General features: G+C 48.8%; 1 long non-coding RNA gene across 1 annotated transcript; it reads right to left on the bottom strand.

The window, feature by feature from the left end:
* Positions 1–2,619: 2,619 nt before the first annotated feature.
* LOC124965412 (uncharacterized) lies at positions 2,620–17,626 on the bottom strand. Its single transcript, XR_007105166.1, has 3 exons — positions 17,531–17,626; positions 3,443–3,595; positions 2,620–2,755 (listed from the first exon to the last, which is right to left on the bottom strand). It is a non-coding gene; the product is annotated as an uncharacterized LOC124965412 (long non-coding RNA).
* Positions 17,627–19,735: the final 2,109 nt, after the last annotated feature.

The raw sequence follows: 19,735 nt of genomic DNA, 5'->3' as shown, positions 1-19,735 counted from the left end.
GGAGTCATTTTTTCTTTGACTGAAAGAGATTTAAGTTTCCAAAACCATTTGTGTTCTCAGCCACCCTTTGCATTCTGCCTATGTTACACAATCTGTATTTGCTAGATCAGTAGCTCTCAAATATGAGGGTGCTTCAGAGTCTGGTATGCTTTTCAAAACAGATTACTGGTCCCCAACCTGAGTTTCTGATGTAAGTTTGGGAATGGGCCCAAAATTTTGCTGCTGCTACTGGTCCCAAGATTATACTTAGAGAATCTCTGGTCTTTATATTCGATGCATTGAATGCTTATGTAGATTTTTCATAGCTTGATTACTTCCAAGATATCTCATAGAATCTCTATGAGCATAAGGTCAGACAGCATTAGGGGTACTTTACAAATACAGGGGCAGACAAGGGTCCAGAGACTGGACTTGATGATGTACTGAGGGCCTCTCAGTCAATCAGTGGCCAAGTGGAAATTAAACCAGGATTTTTCTGGACTTCCATTTTGGTGTCCTTCCCATTGGGCTGGACTGCCCCCTACTGGCCAGTTGATTGAGGTTACTAGTCCCCAGAGCTCAGGCCAATGACAATCTGCAAGGATGGCCTCATGGTTCAGTGCCATGGGCATCTTGTGGTAGCAGGTGCTTCTGAGGCATCTGCTTGGGCAGAGGTGTGCAGTCTGGGAATGGTTTCTCGTGGTCTCAGATCCTGCAGGTGGGAACTGTGTCAACCCTTCCCTGCCTATCACTAAACACCATGCTAGGCACTTAGTCTAAGGAACCAGTATTGTGCAGGGAGACCAGGCCCTTGTTCCATGGCTTCCGGACCACGCTTCAGTCTGCCTCTTCCAGCCCGCTTCTCCACTGGGCCTCAGTCTTGGTCTGCAAGCCCAGTGTTAGCACAGAACCCGGCTAAGCCAGTTTATTGCTCCTCCTCCCACACTTGCTATCTATCCCATCAAGTTCCCTGACACCTAACCAGGTTCTTCGTAATAATTTTCTATACTTTTCTCGCCCTGTTCCCTGGCTACACCTCTCCACTGGTCTCTGTTCTAGTGGGCTTGAATTCAGTTTCCCCCACTGCAGTAGTCCTGATTAAAATGTCTTGCCATTTTTAACAAGTATCCAGTGAATTATTTTTCTTTCTCCTTCTTCTTCCTCCTCCTTCTCCTCCTCCTCCTCCTTCTCTTCTTCTCCTTCTCCTTTTCTTCTTCTTTTGATTGACATACCCAGGGGTGCTTTATCACTAAGCCACATCCCCAGTCTTTTTATTTTTTATTTTGAGACAGGGTCTAAGTTGCTAAGGGCCTCACTAAGTTACTGAGGCTGGCCCTGAACTCTTGTGATCCTTCTGCCTTAGCCTCCTAACAACTGGAATTACAGGCATGTGCCATCACACCAGGCTAGGAATTATTTTTCTTTAACAACAGAAATGTCGTTGCTGCTTCTCCCTCTATACCCAACCCAGGCACCACAGAACAGGAAAGTTGATTTCAAAACTGTCCTTAAAATGTAATGACTTATCCACCCAGTCTATGAACCCTCAATCCCTGAGGTGGTGGGCAGTTTATACACACCCATTAAAATTGCGTTTTGCTGACACCCAGGTCTGCTGGCCATGCTGGCCTTGGGAAGGGGCTGCAAAGCTTCAAACCTGGACCCATTTATCCTCTTCCTATTCTCTATGGAGACCCACCCACTTATTGACCACCTATGGACTCTTTCCCACCTATTGAAGTCTAGGGTCCTGTGGATCCTGGGTGAGGTCAGATCTGGTCCTAGAGAGGGACTGCCGGTGCTGAGGTCCTGGAAGAGAGGAGTCAGATGGCTTTGAGCCTTTCTGAACTGCCCAGCCAAGAAGGGTAGGGAGTTTCAGGCCTGAAAACCAACGAGTGAGCCAGAAAATGAGCTCTACACACTTAGTTTTCTCTGCAAAGGCGCAGAGAAAGGCTTGCTCTTTTGGCTTTCCCTTTCTAAATCTGCAGCGCTCTTCTTGGGCTGAGCAGGTTTGTCTGCTTTGGTTATTATGGCGGCTGCTCCTGGATGCCTGTGTGTGTGTGTGTGTGTGTGTGTGTGTCTGCGCGCGCGCACGTGTGCATGTGAGCGCGTGTGTCTGAGAGCGTGTGTGCGTGTTTTCTCCAGAGTGACTGGTTTGTGCTGTCATCAGCCGTTGTTTTGGTAAATGGCGAGTTAAACAGATATATCCAAGCGTAAAATCTAAAAAATGTTCCCTCTGGGCGCCCGGGGGGTGTTGTTTGAAATCAACTACATATCAATTGAGCGGCGGCGAGCGGATCCGATGATAAATTCCAGTCCACAGACGCCTTATAAATTACATTTTTTTGTTCGCGATCTTGCCTCATCTCGGCTCCCCAGAGGCCCTTAGACTGAGGACTCTGATTGTGTTGGAGGAACGTTTGCTCAGCTTGAGCGAGGCCATTAGCATTGCATGTGCCAGTCCGTCCCTGCGCTCTCCACCTCCCCCGGCCCCCCCACCCGCCCCTTTAACAAAATACAATATGTGCCTGGTAATTTTTCTGTTCATTATCTCATTGTTTTCTGTAAGTACAAGGTTAGATTGAATTACTGCGGGCTCCGCCGTCTATTTGTAATTCTCCTTCCATGCCGAGCTGCTAATGAATGGGCAATTTAGTCAATTCTTTGTAACGGCTTCTTCTGTGCGTCAGCCACTTAATTACTCTGAGCCTTTCTCACTGCTGCTTTATTGCACGGAAAGTCGGGCTGCTTGGAGGGCTTGGCACGGGATCTCCAGCTTCCGAAAAGAAAAAGAAAAAAAAAAAAAAAAAAAAGGAAAAAATTGTCAGAGGCAACCAGGATTCTGCAGCCTCAATGCTCTCAGTAGCACTGGCCAGAGGAACGTTCTGGGGCCTCAACCTGCAGAACCCTGGACCATCTGCACGCTGGGGTTTATCTCCCTCCTCCGCTGACTGTTCTGTTTAATCCTGGCTGTGGCAGTCACCCTCAGGATGACAGGAAGGTGTGGGCTCCTGCTCAGAGAACGGCCTTCTAGGGGATGGCCCTGGTGTTTGGAGACATTATGATTATTAGTTAGAGAGTTTGCTACTGACTGGTTGTCAGCCTCTTCAAGCTGAAGACAAGGGTCCTGTTCTGGTGTTTGCTCTTTGCCTGTGTGCAGAGCACCTCGCCCTGGTGACAGTGGGAACAGGGTGTCTGTTTATCATCCTCCTTCAACAAAAGGGACACCCAGTCTGGGCATGTGAAGGGCCTGAACCAGGTGCGGCAGAACCAGGGCTAACACCCATGAGTCCTGTTTTCCTCCCACTCCACCCCGCTGTTCAAGGGGGCACTTCAGATATTGTCCCAAAGTGGAAATAAGAGTAGGTTACGCTTAAAGAAAAGGGAGCAGATTTTCCAGCAGTTATTGGGAGACTAAAAACCCTGAGGAACTGGGGACTTATGTAACAGAGCGTCAACTTACCAATGGGCACCTTTGGGGACATTTGTCATGCTACCAGTATTTTTCCTTGTGCCCCAGAGTTAAGATGCACGTATCATCTCTTGTCCAAACGAAGACATGTTTGAAAGTGAAGCACGGCACAGTGGATCATCATGCTGAGACCACCTGAGTAAGCTGGAAGGTCCAGAACAAACAGGTCATATGATCACATATTCTGAAAATGGAGGATGTGTGAGTCCAATGGTAGCAATACCGAGATGGCCAGTGGGGTCTGCCACCTGAGCTTACAAACATTTCCTGCCATCGCACATCCATGTGATGCACGTGAACTGCAGAGAATCTCTGCCCGTGTCCAGAATATGATGAATTCAACAAACCCCGAGTGTTTCCTGGCTCGGGAACAGACGTGTGAGGGTGAGTGGCAAGTTCCTCTGGTAGTTTGATCTGACTGAGCAGAAGGGAAGTAAACAGTTCTCTGAAAGTTGCCTGTCTCCCAAAACAGGCTCCTGAGGGTGCTGGGCCTCCTCTTAGAAAGCTCTTGTCCTCCTCTGGGGTCCGGCTCACTTCTACCCTTCCTTTGGATGTCAGCTGAAGCTCCTCCCTCTGGGAAGCCTTCCCTGATCTCTCAGATTACATTAGAGCGCCTTGTTATTCTATTTCATGACATCCTGTGCTTTCCCTCTTCGTTACTTACCACAGTCATAATTGAATTATTTGCGTAATTATGTGCTCGGTGTCTCTCTTCCACTCCCCCACCCGGTCCTGGCCTATCTACATGTGGCCCTCAATAAACATTTGCTCAATACTTTTAACATTTAAACAGCACTGTGGTTTACAAAGTGGTTTACAAACTTCATTCATAAAACCTCTCAACAGCTCCAAGTGACAGGTACGATCATTGTTCCTATTTTACAAACTGAGAAACTGAGGCCAAGAGGTTAAATAACATGTCCTGGGGAGCCAATCTGGGTCTCCAGTCTGGAAAGGGCAGAGTTTGGAGCTAGATGATGTGACCTCCAGATTTGGCTGTCTCACATCAGCAGCGTGCCTGTGACCAAGCCACGGGGCTGCTAGGCCATGCTTTGCTTACCTGCCCCGTGGAGCTATGGTAAACCTCAAACATCTCACCATTTTGTCACAGATGGCAAATGAAATGGCGTTCCACGCAAGTGTTTAAAAGGCCAACGAGCTCTGCAAATGACAGGTGTGATTTTGGGTTGAAAGCAGCCTTACTGTCACCTGCTACCCAGCCCTGCTGTCCCCTCATCCCCATAGACACTCCATTGTGCCCATCTCCACAGCCTCCTTCAGGGCCCCAAATTGGGATGCTCATTTCCTTCCCCTCTGTTGGTAGCCCAGGGCCCAGTGTGGAAGCTGCACATAGAGCTTTAGGGAGGCTTGCTAAATGGAATGGAGTCTGCCACCCTCCGGGGTCTGGCTCAAGCTGCTTCCTCAGCCTGAAGTCTTCCTGGGCTGCTCCAGCCCTTTCCGTTCTCATCGCTGCACTCTGCAGCTCATGCAATCCACAGTGCATCATGTAGCACTTGATTCTAGCCTGGTTGCACCTGTTCTGTCAAACTGCAGGGCTGTGAAATCAATTTAGTGGGCTTCGATTAAGAGGAGGAGGAAGAGAAGGAGGGGAGGTCCAGAAGCCGCAGGAGAAAACACGGGGAGGCGGGAGGTGAAGGATGTCTCAGGACGCGCTTGTTTCGGTGGGATCTGTGTAAACACACACAAATGCACACAGACACTGCGTCGGATCACAGTGTGAGCTGTGTGTCTTCATCCAAGGCTGAGTCCACAAGGTTTGCTAACCTCGCTGGTGGAAGCTTGTCAGGAAGAGCAGGGGCGGCCTCTCTTACACAGTGGTTGCCCACCCCTACCGTACTTTTCTTGCCCACAGGTCTGGGTTGAACCAGGTATATAGTCTCCGCACCCCACCTGCCTGAATCTCTGGAGAGACAGAGGACTTTAAGAGCCACCTTCTTCCCTGGTGTCTGCCCATGCCAGAGTTTCCAAGGAGGATGCTGCTGCCACACCCTCCATCCCAGATGGCCAGGGTCCCTGCTTCAGCTCTGTTATGGGTTCTCTTCCAGAAATTTCCCCTCCTCTCCCTTGGGTTTCTGGGTATCCTGCTGCAGGCACAGACAAGCCATTTTCTCTCTCTTCTTCCCTCCCCCTGCCACAGGGGAGCACAGAGTGTCGTCCTAAAGCTTGCTGGGTTTTGCCACTCTGACCTCAGTTTCCTCGTCTGTTACTGTATTCTCCCAGGATCTTGGGAAGTTCCAAAACATGTGATGGACCTGGACAAAGGATACACTCAGAACGTCCTCCCTGCCTCAAACAGACGCTCCTGTCCTCATTTCCAGCTGACTGGGGTGGGGCAGGGAGGGCTGGAAGGTTAAGGTGAGTGTAGGGTCTGGGCTGCTGCTCCCCTGCCCGCTGTGTCCCCAGCATCCTCCGTGGGCTCTGCACAGCTGGGGAGTAACACAGGACGTGCACTTTTTATAAACATGGGTTCCATGTGGATTTCACAGGAAGCAGCGCTGGCCACACTCCCAAGTCGGGGCAGATGTGTCCTGTCCTTGTGCTGTTTGCTGTCAAAGTCGGCTCATAGCCATGGGGGAGGCATCGGGACACAAACCCTGGTCCTGTGGAGCTTCCCTCTGCAGGGTGACAGCTGTCGACCACAGAACCCTCCTGTGCAGGGACATTCTTCTAAGCATTTTTTGTGAATTAACTCGCTTCATCCTCCCCCCTGACTGTAGAAGGTAGATACCATTTAATCCCATCTTACAGACAAGGGACACTGATCAGGTTCAGAGCTCCTGTAACGTTTCCAAGGTCATCCAGCTAAGAACCAGTGGAACTTTGATTCAAACCCAGGCAGTCCAGGTGTATCCCAGAGCCCAAAGGGAGGACCTGGCCTCCTTCAACCATCCTTTGGATAGAATGCTAATCCCTCCAGAAACACCCTGGCAAAAAGCACAGATCAGCACGTTTTTAAAAAGTTCCTTCCCTCTGTCATAATTTTGAGACTCTAAAGAAACAATGCTGAATAGAGACCATGTATGAAGATTTTCTTTACAGTATCATTCTGACAGAAGGAAAGAGAGAAAATTTACCTGCTAGTCAAAAGCTGTCCACATGTCATCCTGAACACTGGTGAGCTTAGTCTGGCCCCTGTCGCAGACCACTGGGTACCCACCTTGTGTACTGCTTTCTGTAACAATGGCTGTCTGTCTGTCTGTCACTCTGGTTACTGAGGGCAGGGACTCTGTTAAATCCATCCCAAGTCCTTACAAGGGACTCACATATGCTGGGCCCTTTATAAATATCTAGAGAAAGAAAAGGTGACATGGCCAAGTTTAGATGGTAGATAATCTATCTGTAAAATTCTTTCACCTTTGCTCTATGTTTAAATTTTTCATGGTAAAATGTTAGAGGGAAAAGAAAAGAGTAGATGAAGGGAATGGATAAACAGGTTATGACAATATGGAAAACACGTGGAATGTGACTTTATACCTGTGGAAAAGCTCAGGAAACAAACTAAGATTACACCTGCAGAAATACACATGGAAAAATTGGAGGAAGGGAGGAGAATGCTGGGGACCAGGACACCAGGCGCGATTTTAACATTTCTCTCTTACCCCACTTTCCATTTCCTTTGCAACGGACAAGTTTTATTTTTATAATGAAATATTAACTACTTTTCTACGGTGTGTCCTCAGCCCACATTTCTATAAGAAAAACGAAGGTCCTCATCTTCAGGAAGACCCGCACATAGAAACAGAGGCAAACTCTGACTCCAGGAAAAAGTCTGCTTTACGGCAGGATTTCCAGCAGTGCTGCTTTCAAAGGTCACCCCTGCTTAAGACATGAGAGAGGAAAGGAACACTCGCGGGGGATGTCAGGTGGTGCCAGGGCCCGCTGGTTGGTCTGGAAGGAGCTGCTTCCTCCTGGAGGGTGAGCCAGCCCTCCCCTGCCCTTCCCCCCAGGTTCCACAGTCCCGCACTGTCTCTCACACAGGAGCGCAGTGACCTAAGTGAATGGGTGATGCATGGTCCAGCCCTTAAGAAGAATTTCAGACACAGTTAGGAAGGCACGGGAGACAAGAGGGCGGGCCACCAACTCATCCTATGTCAAGGGCTGACCCTGGAGGAGAGACTCAAAGGTGCTGTCACTCATGGGTACCGATCTTGATTAGAAGTTGTCCCTCCCTGCTCTGAGCCAGCTCTCCCTGTCACCCTTGTGAAAGCAGAGGTTGCATTTGGTCACCCCACACTCTCAGCTCCTTCTGCCACATCTGGCACTTGATGCTGTTGTTGCTCATTACAGGTTTGTTGGTAAATGAACAAAAGAATGGAATTTCCAAATACTAGAATTCATATCCTAAGGCTCTGTTTTAAAAATATAGAGATGTCATTCTGGGATGGGAAGATTTGATGCTTATAGCTAACCCAGGTTCCTTTTTATACCCTTTCCCTTTAACTGTTTATAAGAAGCAACTCCTACTTTACAGATGGAGAAACTGACACCCAGAGGAGAGATATAACTTAGAATTTTACATGCAAAGCATGAAGGACCCAGAGATTCTCTATCATCTTTTAGACTCTTTAATATTACATATGAGGAAACAGGCCCAAGGGGCCAGGTGTTGATGGTGTAAGTTCCCACAATTCAGCAGCGGTTGGGTAGAGACAAGAATCCAGCTCCCAAATCACAGTCCAGGGCAGCTTAGCGAACAGCTCAAGCAGCCCTGGTACCGGACTCAGGTTCCCATGGCAACTATCCTCTTTGAGTAGCATTGACTCATTCTTCATATTGCCTTTCTTTTTCTTTAAGGGAAAATCACTCTTTACTCTCCCCAAATAGACTTAGTCATGAAAGGAAGAGACTAGGAAACTTTCCAGAAAACAGGTACCCAGGCAGGAAATGAACATCCTGGCTGACAAACACCTGGGGAGGTCTCTGGATTTGTTTGTGTATCTAAATGGAATTAATGACTTGGAGAAGATCCCTCTGGAATCTCTGGAATTCCTTGGCTTAACTGGCTGCCCCTTTCTGAATATCTTTTCCTAGTAATAATAGCCCTTAACTGAAAATGTTATGAGTACCTGGCAGCTCCTGTTTCCCACCTATTTTAATCTTACTTACTTCTTTTGATTCAGGGGTAGGTATTACCATTTTACAGATGGGGAAATTGAGACCCTGGGGGTGGAGCCTGCAGGCTTAGTGTGGAACTCCTCAGCAGATGGAAATCTCCATCTCTGAAGAGAGACCAAGGGGTGAATACCTGGTGTGTGTCACGCATTTGCTAGGCACCTTGCAAACCTCAGTGGGGGCTCAACTACCCCTGGCTGGGGACAGGAAACACTGCGTTCAGGATGAATGAAACTCTCTCAGGCCGTTAGGATAGTCAGAGGAAGTGCATATAGCATTGGGTGCAGGGCGCCTGGAGGGTGGCCAGGGTGTCTCTCTAAGGGGCGGGCATTCACCTTGAGAACTAAATGGTAGGAAAGAGCCAGGATGGGAAGAGTGAGGAGAGGAAGCACTGAGGGCAGAGCATGTGTGGCCCCTGAGGAAGAGAAGGGCTCACCTCGGCAAGGGAATGACTGAGCGGAGGCCCAGGAGCGAGCAGTCTGAATAGGGAGGGGAGAAGGGTCAAAGAGCAGCCTGGAGGGGAGACAGGGGCCATGCTATTTCCACCTGTATAGGCCACATAAGATGTGTGCCTGCCATTAGAGGCACCTTCCTCCTGCATGCCCAACCTGACGGCGCTCAAGCACACGGTTGTGTGTGTACAGGACACAGACACAAACACACATGGAAATGAATATATGCACAAAAGCCCAGACATGCCATTCTCTCACAACACATTGCCATCTGCCCTTAGACACACTGCACACACAAACGCACACTTCTCCGTACCCACGTGCCCATTCACATCCACACAAAGCACAACTCACGATCCTTTGTGTGTGCAAACTTGCTATTTCATAAACACGTGTTGATCCACGCGTGCACACAGGCCCTCTCCCACGTAGGTGCTCTCCTGTGCACATGAACAGCCCACGACAAGCCCCGCTCGGATGAGCCCTCGGCCACAGATAAACTTCTCTGCTGGTTGGTTATCATCTTTCATTGGAACTGACACGTTGATAGCCCCAGTTTTTCTAGGAAGTGACCTTCACGCTGGCTATTGATTTCCAGTGGCTATCAGGCGCCTGCCACTGGAGTGACAGGCCCGGTCAGAGGTCAGCCCTTAAATAAAGCTTCTGGATTACTAAGCACCAGCCACTCCAATGAAAATGAAAATTGGCAACCCTGGCTGCCTTTTATGGGGTGGGCTCCCGCTGGTGGTTTTCAGTCCTGTGTGACCCTCTTGTTCCTGCACCACAGACTTGTGGTGCTGTAGATGCCCACAGGTGTCTGTTGTACAGGGAAGGTGGCCTGGAGGCTGTGGCAGTGACAGCTGCCAGGGTCTGAAGCTTCCTGCATTCTGCTTTCCAGCAATGCCTGGGGCTGTCCCTCCAAGCCTGCGATTCTTAGACAATTGTCACAGGTCCCAAGACCCACAGGTGACTCACTTCAAGGTCTCCAGCAGGTGGTATCAATTCTCTGGGCCTCAGATTCTCCTGTCCTGCCCCATCTACACACTATGTGTCCCCTTTTGCAAGGGTGTGGTCCTGATGAAATAGCCAATGGCAGTGGACGTGCGCTGGGTAGTGTAAGACCGTGCAGGAAGACGGCGCCGCTGGGATCCATGTTCTAACACATTGCAGTTGCTAAGCACAGGGCCCACTTGATTAAATCACATGCTGATCTGACAACCCAGGCAGTCCCCAGAGTACGGCAGCATATTGGGGTCACACAGCAAGCAGAGGCATGAGAGTGGAAGGGGCTGAAGACTTTTTAGGTCTCCAAGTTTTGCCTTTGTCTCTCCTGCCAGATGGAGTTCACACTGCCTCACCTGGTCTTCATGGCCTGGGACAGCCTCACAGCTGGGCCACAGGAAACTAACAGTCAAGTGCCACCCAGAAACCTGCCCTGGGCTCCCTGTCCCATCAGTGTCTGCCTTCTCCTGAAGTCCACCCACTCCTCACCTCCTCAGACCCCCATCTGTGTAAATGCCAGCCTGGTCTGGGCTTGGCCACCATCCCCTCCTCACACAATCTGCCCAAATCCCCAGCCCACAAGCCAGGGGGGTCACTGGACACTCTCTGTTTGGCTCTGGAATGTGCGTTCGGTCTTACTTCTGAACGTGGGCAAGAATAAATTCCACCTCAAATCTAAATTTATCAAAACAAAACCTTTCTTTAATAATCGGGCTTGGGAAAAGCTGTAAAGGCTACCAACTGCCAGCTCTCTAGTCCCTCCAGTGCCCCTTTCTGGCTCTACCTGGACACCCGATGACCTTTCTAGACAGTGTGTTCCTCCAGTAGTTGGGTCATTAAATGAGGTTTGTATGTCCTGAAGGGAGGAGAAACAGAAGATGAAAATGTCCACGAATTAATTATTTTGGCAAAGGAAGTGATCCATTCAAGGAACAAGAGTTGATTCAATGCTGCTAAGTTGAAGGAAGAAGCCTGAGCAATCTGGGTGGGTCCCTAAACCAGGCCCTAAGTCATGACTCACACCCAGAGCAAGACCTACTGGACAACCTTGCCTGCTAGACAGTAAGTGGGCACGTGATTCGGAGAAGGGGATTGAGAAGAGCTCAAGATCACACAATTTATGTGTGTGTTGGGACCATGTTACTGGCTTATATATAAACTAAGATTTCATCCAGAAACCACAGAGCACATCTGGAGATAGGCAGTCTTGGGTGGGGATTGTTTTGTATAACAAGCACAAAAGACCTTCAGAAATTTGTCACTTGTTTCCAGAGAGGATCTGGGGTGACATAATTAAAGACTTATGTGTAATTGTTAAAATAGCAACCATTTGACCATGGTTCTGTTTTTTTCTTAACTCAAATAATTCTCTTTTATAGAGACAGAATCTCCTAGATTGCATAGACTAGGAAATACACCAATTTAAGAGTTCTGCACCAACCTGGTAAAGTAACCTAAATGTCACAGAATGGCATTGCTTTGGGTTTCTCTGCCCGGGATCTTTTCACAGTGTAAGCATTCCTTGGAGATGCGCTAAGTTCTCCTACCGCCCTGGGTCCTGTGGATCAGATGCTGTTGTGGGGGGCAGGGGTTGCTCCAGGGCACAGAGGGAGCCCTTAGAAAGGTCGGGGTTCCTGGGATTAAACAACAACAACAACAACAACAACAGGAAGTAGAAACAATAGAAGAACATCATCTAAACACCTTGGCATCAGGCCAAGAGTGCAATCAGAAAACACTCCGGGGCCAACCAGCGGGGCTGCCCAAATGAACCAGGACACAAAGCACCACACTTCAAGAAAACTGTACCTCAAACCCAGCTCTGTCACTTCCCAGCTGAGCAGCCTTGAGCAAATCACGTCCTCATTCCAAACTGCAGTTTCCTCATCTGCAAACAGGAGCCAGGAATTCCCACCATGAGATCAATGGCGGCAGCGTTTGGCCCATGCAGTGTGCGTGGGCCGCCTGCTCTCTATTTATGCTGCTCAAAAAATGGCCGTTGTCTGGGGGCTTACAGGTCTGCCAAGGTTTGCCTCCCTAGAGCCAGCCATCATTTCTTCCAGCGGGGTGATTTTCTCCCCCTTTTCAGCCATGTGTGGAGAATATTTTGTTGTCACCTCTGAGACAGGTGTGTCACTGGCATCTGGAAGGTGGAAGCCAGGGATGCTGTTCACATCCTACAACGCACAGGACAGTTTCTTCTGCCCAGAACCATCCGGCTTCAAATGGCAGTCACGCCAGTACTGAGAAACCCGAAGCTGGGCCTCCCTCTCCAAAAGATCATTTTCTAGTTCTGGCTTCCCCTTGGTGGCTCAGCACAACGGCTTCTGCAAACCTTCCATTTCCCGAACACCACAAAGGCTCGGGGCTGCACGGGGAGCTGCTGCCTGCCTCCCCTCACCCTGAGGCCACTCAGCCAGATGGCAAAAGGGTCAGCGGCAACCAAACATCTAATGACGTGTGACAAGTGTGGCCAGACAGCAGGCCCAGGCTGGGCCCCCTTCGAGGCCACTCATTGGGCAAGGGGGACTCATAAATAACAGCACAGTGACAGCCCAAGTCTTGCTCAGTGGGAGCAATGGCGCTCCACCCGGCTCTCAGCCCCTGGGGCAGGCTTTTATGGGACAGGGCTCCAGCAGGAGGGCCAGGGCAGGGAACAGACAGGGCTGAGGACCCATGTACAGAGAATGTGCTGGTGAGACATTGAGGGGCTTGTCCTTGCCGCATCTGTCCTGACGGCGACTGCATTAGCTCTCTCCTTGATGGTGAATCTAATTTCTGACCCATTGCAATTTGAGGCTCCCAGGCATTCAGCAAGCAAAGCATTGCCCTGGGAGGGGAGGACCGTGCTGAACCTGTCCATCACCCGAATTTGAGTCCAGAGGCCCCTCAATTTACTAAATGCACTTGAGCCTCCACCTCCTCATCTGTTAAATGGGGGTAGTTGAACAGCAAATATGCTAATTCATAGGAAATTATGTACTAGGCACTGCATTAGTGGAAGGGATGATGATGATGGCGATAACGATTATGATTATGATTATTCAACCATTTGGGAGAGAAGAATTTATATTGGAAGAAAAAAGACATACCTTCTAATGCCCTAAAAATATTAATCAGTTTTTAGGTTTTTAGGCAGTTTCAAATAGGCTCCTTGCAATAATAATAGTAATAATGATTCCTATATTAAATAGCACTTTCATTTTCACATTTATTTTTCTCAAGCCTCATGTGGCTTAAAATGGGACCTGTTTCCAATGATGCGTATTCTTCTAAAATAAAAGTGGAAAAACGAGCAGCTGGCGTGCAGATCAACTCTGCTTTGTTGTGTATTAGCACCTCGGTTCAGATGGCAAACCCCAACGGAACCGGGGCTGGGGCCTCAAGGCACAGCACTAGGGTCTAGTTTTGTTGTTTAAAAAATGGGGACAGTAATTCCTTCCCAAGCCTATCAGGGCTGCTGTGTCAGTGAGACCATACACTTGGAATCCCCATGGTCAGATTCATATGTCACCCCACAAGGGAGTCTTGGGTTGAGGTCACTGTCTTCATCACCTTTATTAATTACTATTCTTAATGATGTTTGCAGTACAGAGTTCCTACGTGGCACCATCTCCGGGAATGGTGTATGCATACTTGCATGAAAGAGTCTGGCTGCAACTGTTAAGAAATGGACCCACTGGTCACTCCTTCTGGAATCTAGGCTGCTGCTTAGCCCCCTCCCCCCCTTTTTTATTTCAGGCTGGACTCAAGACAGGGCCCCCTCCTGTACCAGGCCCCGTGTGTCTTCTACAGAAATGGCTCTCTCGGCCCAAGACCTTGGATGCCAGTTTACAGCCAGGAGCACATTTTTGAAAGGAGGGTTATAAATCAAAACCTGGGTCCTAATGAAGCCGCTGACACCACGTTAACTGTAACAGAGCGCACCCGGGCACCGATCACAAGAAATTAGAGGCACAGAGGAGCATGGGAGGCACCAGGGCACTGAGGGGGCCAACCTCGGCCTCTCCTTCTTCCCTTCATCTCTGTCCGCCTCCCTCCCACCCTGGCCCCTTTTGTCTTTCCATAATTCCTGGAGAATCTGCCTCATCTGCAGCTCCTCTGGGCATGTACCTCCTGGCTGAGCAGCAGAGCCTGCCAGGTGGCTCCCAGGCAGATTCCCTCCCTTGCTCTCCACAGAGCAGGGCAATGGGGTGGGGCCTCCACTGCCTGGGCAGCAGAGGATGTTGAAGACAAAGTCCTGGGTTCAGATACAGCACCGTTCCAGTCCTGGCTGACCACTCACTGGCTGTATAACCTTGTGCAAAATCTCTACCCCCTCTAAACCTCAGTGTTTTAATCTGTAAAATGGGGATAACAACCATCCCTGGAAGGCTGTTGAGAAGATTAAGTGAGATGGATAACACTGGGTTAGCTGAACTAGTCCAGGCAAGGAAGGGAACAAAGGGACAGTCATGACCTGTGCTGCTGAGGACCTTCCTGGCTACCTTCCACGAGCCAGTCCCTCACCCAGACTGGTTTTACACTGAGGCACAGACAGTTACTCCTACAATGTGATTTCAGAAAGATGAAAAATGGGACATCTATTTCAAATATCTTTGCCACTTATGTCAGGAAACCCTTGCCAAGTAGTCTGTACAGAAGTCGTCCCAGGCCTGGCCTGGTGCAGTGTGAGCTGCCCTCTCTGGCTCACCTCTGGGAGAGGAATGCCCAGAGGCTTTAATTCCTCCACAGGAGAGGCTGAGCTCAGTGCGCATGTACTTCCACAGGCAGATCTTGAAGTTGCTGAGACCCATCAGCGAAAGTTGATCTTCAAGCCACTGACCAAATGGAAAGAAAACCCCACCTTCCCTAAAGCTTTCCCAAGACCGCCCAGCTCATCCTCATCCCCCTCCTGTGAACTCCTTCAGTTTTTACCACTTACTTGGTCCAAGACGGAGACAATACTTTCCCCAATTAGACAGCAAGCTCCCTGAGGGTGCAGAACCTGCCTGTGATTTCTTGAAATTAGAGCCTTACTTCATGACTTTAGCCCAGTGCTGATGACCTAGGTGTCTTTCTAAGAGCAAATGTTTTTGCTGGTTCATGTTCAATGTCCACAGAAAATTAGTAGTTGGTTTGTGCCAAATTCTGCTCACATTTCTTTGACCAAGCAAGTCACATAGTCAGCAGGGCAGGAATATATCATCTTCCCACCTAAGGTAGACTTAGGGAGGGGTGACAAAGTTATCAATCAATACAACCTATTACAGACCCCGAATAAAAATTTCTACAAAGCTGTGGCTCAGTAAATATTTAATTGGGAAGATGAGATAAGTATGTTAAAACTGAAATATTTAAACACAATTTTCTGGTGTGGTTGTTAGGTCTAAAACAGCCAACCAAATTTTTTGATACAGATTCTTATAAATAGCAATAAATTGAAACCAAATAAGCAATCTGTCCTGAGCATGGCTGAATCATACTAGATGGGGACTAGTTCCCTTGTGGAATGCCACCATGGGAAGCATAATTAGACTCATTTGTGATCCCTCTGAAAGGCAGGTCTAGCATCGCAGAGGGGTGTGCTATGCTGAATACAGTGGTGCACACCTGTAATCCCAGCAACTCCAGAGCCTGAGGTGGAGGATCACGAGTTCAAAGCCAGCCTCAGCAACTTAGTGAGGCCCTAAGCTACTCAGTGAGACTCTATCTCCATATAAAATATAAAAAAGGGCTAGGGATGTGGCTCAGTGGTTGAGCGCTCCTGGGTTCAATCCTCAGTACTCCACCCCCTCCCAAAAAAAAAAAAAAAAAAAAAAGTTGGTTGGTTCTAAGGGAGGAACACACAGCTTTCTGGAAGAAAATGTCCCCAGACCTACAGAGTGGGACCTGCTCCATGGGGCAGGAAGTCAGGATCTGGATGTCTTTGGGGATGCTGGAGTCGAAAAGGCAGGGAGTAATTCCTGCAGAAATTTGGAGCAGAAGCCCAGGATTGACTCTTGCAGCTTTAGAGGAATATACATTTCAGTTGGTGAGGCAACACTTAGAGGCCAGAATGAGCAGGAGTTGGGTGAGACAAAATGTGTAGAGTAGCCTAAAAACCCTCAGTGATTGACAGGCAGGGAGACAGAGGCACAGGGCTTCCTGGGGAAGCTGAGGCTGCAGCCTGGTCCCAAAGGCCCAGATGTGCAGGGGTTGGGTGTGGGATGGGAGGGTGGGAATTGGGGAGCTCAGGGCAAGGTCCTGGGTTGGTGAGGAGATGCTCAAGGTGGTCCCCCCTCCCCCCACCCCTCCCTCTGGTGCACAGGGTCCCTGGGGGAGGAAACACACAGAATGTGCACATGACTAAATGGAGCCAAGGTCTTCCAGAGGCTTTCTCCATTTCTGGTTGGTGTCTTATTTTCCTGTGAAGTATTTTTTCCTTCCTTTGACATTCTGGCTTTTGTTGATATAACCTCAATTTCTTGTTGCCTTTCAAAGGCTTTATTTCCCAAATGGAGGGAAGGAACTTTTCCTGTCACACTAGGTCCTCAGCCGGGCCAGTTGTCTTTCCAAATCAGGCAGGAACTGGGGCGGCTGGGGGTGGAGGAGGCTGGGCAGAGGGCGGGAGCCTCAACCACAAGGAGGGAAAGCGTCTGCAACTGATGAGGGTCCCCGAGGTGATTTGCAAATCTGCTGAAATCCTGAACAAGCTTTGATTTAACCCAAGCTTGAAATGGCTTTTATTTACTGTCTATTGTGGAATAAATGACATCTCATAAACAGGCTTTATCCATTACCCCAGAATGGAGAGCTCCGTGTTAGGGACATTTTATCCTCTTGATATCAAAGGAGATATGCTGGGGTGTGTTATTACAAATAGAAAAATCAATGCTGAGACACACACATCTGAAATTTCATTTTCGTCCAACCACATTTTCAAAGAAAAAAAAAAAAAAGGCAATCGCTAATAAAAATGACTCCAGAACCAGAGGATTTGCCAGATCTGAGCTAAGGATGGGCTGGGAGCGAGCCCAGACAGTGAATAAATCTGGCTCTACCTCAGGGCCATTTCCTGCTCACCTTCTCAGGCTATTCAGCCCAGCCCAGGGCACCCACAGCAGAGCCTCCCGACCCTCTGACCTCCAGGGTCCCCAACCTGCTCCTGCCCTATTACTGGTCATGCCCCCAGAAGCTGCCTCTCTTGCTGTTTCCAGTCTCCCCACCCCAACCACACACTTGGCCACAGACCACATAGAAAATTCCAGAAATATCCAGAAGCTTCTACCACCTTAAAGGCAGGGACCTAGGACTCTTCTGAGCAGGATATACAAGTCAAGACCCTATGGAGCTGCCAGGAAAGTCAGTCGGTCAGACTCCAAGGACAGGCTCCACCCTTCCTCATGACCATGGAGCTGCTTCCACCCACCAGGCCTCTGCTTTCAGGGACTGGCAGGGGACAAGTTCTTCTAGCAGCTTTCCATAAAACTTCTTAAAGTCACCATCCCCAGGGCTCCTTCACAGGCGTTACCTTGCCTTGGTGATTCTCTGGTTTCTGAACCTGTTTTCCCAGGAGGCTGCAAGCTCTATGGGGCCAGATCAGGCCTGCTGCTGCTGTTTGGATTTCTTGTGTGGAGCACAGTGCTTGGCACTTCATATGCACTTAGCGAATATGATAATGAGACACAGGCCTGCGGGAGGGTGGGGAGTGACCGCCCACGCCCGCAGCCGTGCTTGAGAGCAACCCCAGCTATCTGAAAAGAATCAGCCCAGCTCTGATCAGCAGCCTCAGCCTTGGGGCCTAAACTAGATGGAGTTTGCTGGTTTCACAAGGTCATTTGATTCAGGAATGACCAACTCCTCTACTGGTGGAGGAAAATGGGCCAGTAGACCTTGCTCGGTTTTAAGACCTCCAACATGAAATCCTGGTTTGCCTCCTCAAAAAAACACCCCTGAAACCCAAAACCAAAACAACATTGATCAGATGGCAGAGGAGAATGGTCAGCCAGGCACCCATGACGACTCCCAGGGAAAAAACACAGACTCTGCACTTTGCAACTGACAGGGCGTCAAGGATCATTTCATGTCTATTTCAGGAGCTAATTTATCCCAGGCCTCACAGAATATGGTGCTCGTGTGTGGATCCGTGTTTGAAATCCCTGAGCCCGCTCCAGAGCCCTCTGCTGTGCCTACAAAGAATCCTGGGAGCGAATTCACAAGAAGGAGCGAGTCTGACTGTCATGTAGACTCTTCTCATGAGGTGGTTGTTCCTGGAATGTTCCTGGGGGTGGGGAGGGCGGGAGCATCCACAGGTATGAGCAGTATTTTGCTGTCTTAAGAAGCATAGCTTCTTAAGTTTTCTCTACTGATTTTACTTGGTAAAAGGCCACTAGTCAGAATTGGGGAAGGCTGACTCCTGAAGAGAGAATTCCCTGTGAGCTGTGTCCCCTGTTCCCACAGAGACACAGGCTATTTCTTGTCCAAGTGTTTCATAAAGGTTTGAGAGAACAGCCTAAGCCAGCCAATATGCAGTGATTCTGCCTGGAACAGGCGGCAGTATTTAAATAAGGTTTCAATAGGAAGACAGCGTCTCTTCGGACTCAGCCTGTGATGTAGTTATCAGGAGGAGAAATTTGCAGAACCCATTACCTGCCACTCCTTCCCCCAGGAAATCCCTTGTTTGTGGAATGTGAATCTCTCTGGCTTTTGCTGGCTTTTCCTCTCTGGATTGTCCTGGGTAAACATCTGCCTTCAATTGCACGTTTGTAAGAAGAGGCATTTGTGCTGTTGATTGTTTGGAGGTTTCTGCAGAACATGTGTTCTCTTTCTTCTTGCTGTCTCCTCTCCACCCTGATCAAAGAGACCCCATGTCGACCCTTCTGTCAGTATCCAGAACAGGGAAGAGAGTCACCACAACCCACCTGCTCTGCCTCGGGATGGAGAGTTATTCATAGCAAGAGCAGTATATCTTAATTGTATTGCACTATTATTTACTCCACAAAAATTCTCAAACACCACTTGCATGCAGAATGTTGAATTAGACATGGTGAACTCTGCAAGAGGCCCAGCTCCTGTCTTCATGAACTTAGAGACTGAGATAGCAACATTCAGCATAAAGACTTTACCTGCATAAGGACCAGAGGACCTCAGAGAGGCAGGGAATTAGTCACTGATCTTACATAGCCAAACCAAACCCTCATTTTGAGACCTCAGATAGGTAATTTGATGGATCCATGCACCAAGTCTTCAACTGTGTGCTCTTGGGGAAAGAGTATGGAATGCAGTTTCCTTTTATTCTTGCAAGTTACTTTATCCTGCCTCCTTGCACAGTTGACCCTGAGTATCTCATGAGTTGAAGGCTTGGTCCCCAAAGCAGCAGTGTGAGAATCACCACAATGAACCTGCTATTAACTGGAACTCAATGCAATTCCTGGTAGGTAGAAATTTATTTTTCATTATTCCAAGTTAGACTAGAAACACAAGAAAATAAGGTTATCAAACACCTAGAACAGAAAAAAGAACAGCAGGGCACAATGGTGCACTCCTGTAATCCTAGTGATTAAAGAGGCTGAGGCAGGAGGATCGTGAGTTCAAAGCCAGTCTCTGCAATTAAAGAAAGGCCCTAAACAATTTAGCAAGATCATCTCACAGTAAAAATACAAAGGGCTGGCGATGTCTGTCAGTGGTAGAGCACCCCTTGCTTTCAATGTCCAGTATCAAACAAACAAAAAGAAAG

The sequence above is a fragment of the Sciurus carolinensis genome, chromosome 15, assembly GCF_902686445.1.
Source record: "Sciurus carolinensis chromosome 15, mSciCar1.2, whole genome shotgun sequence".
Classification (NCBI taxonomy): Eukaryota; Metazoa; Chordata; class Mammalia; order Rodentia; family Sciuridae; genus Sciurus; species Sciurus carolinensis.
Note: the sequence above shows the minus strand (reverse complement) of the source record. Positions and strands in the feature narration are given on the sequence as shown.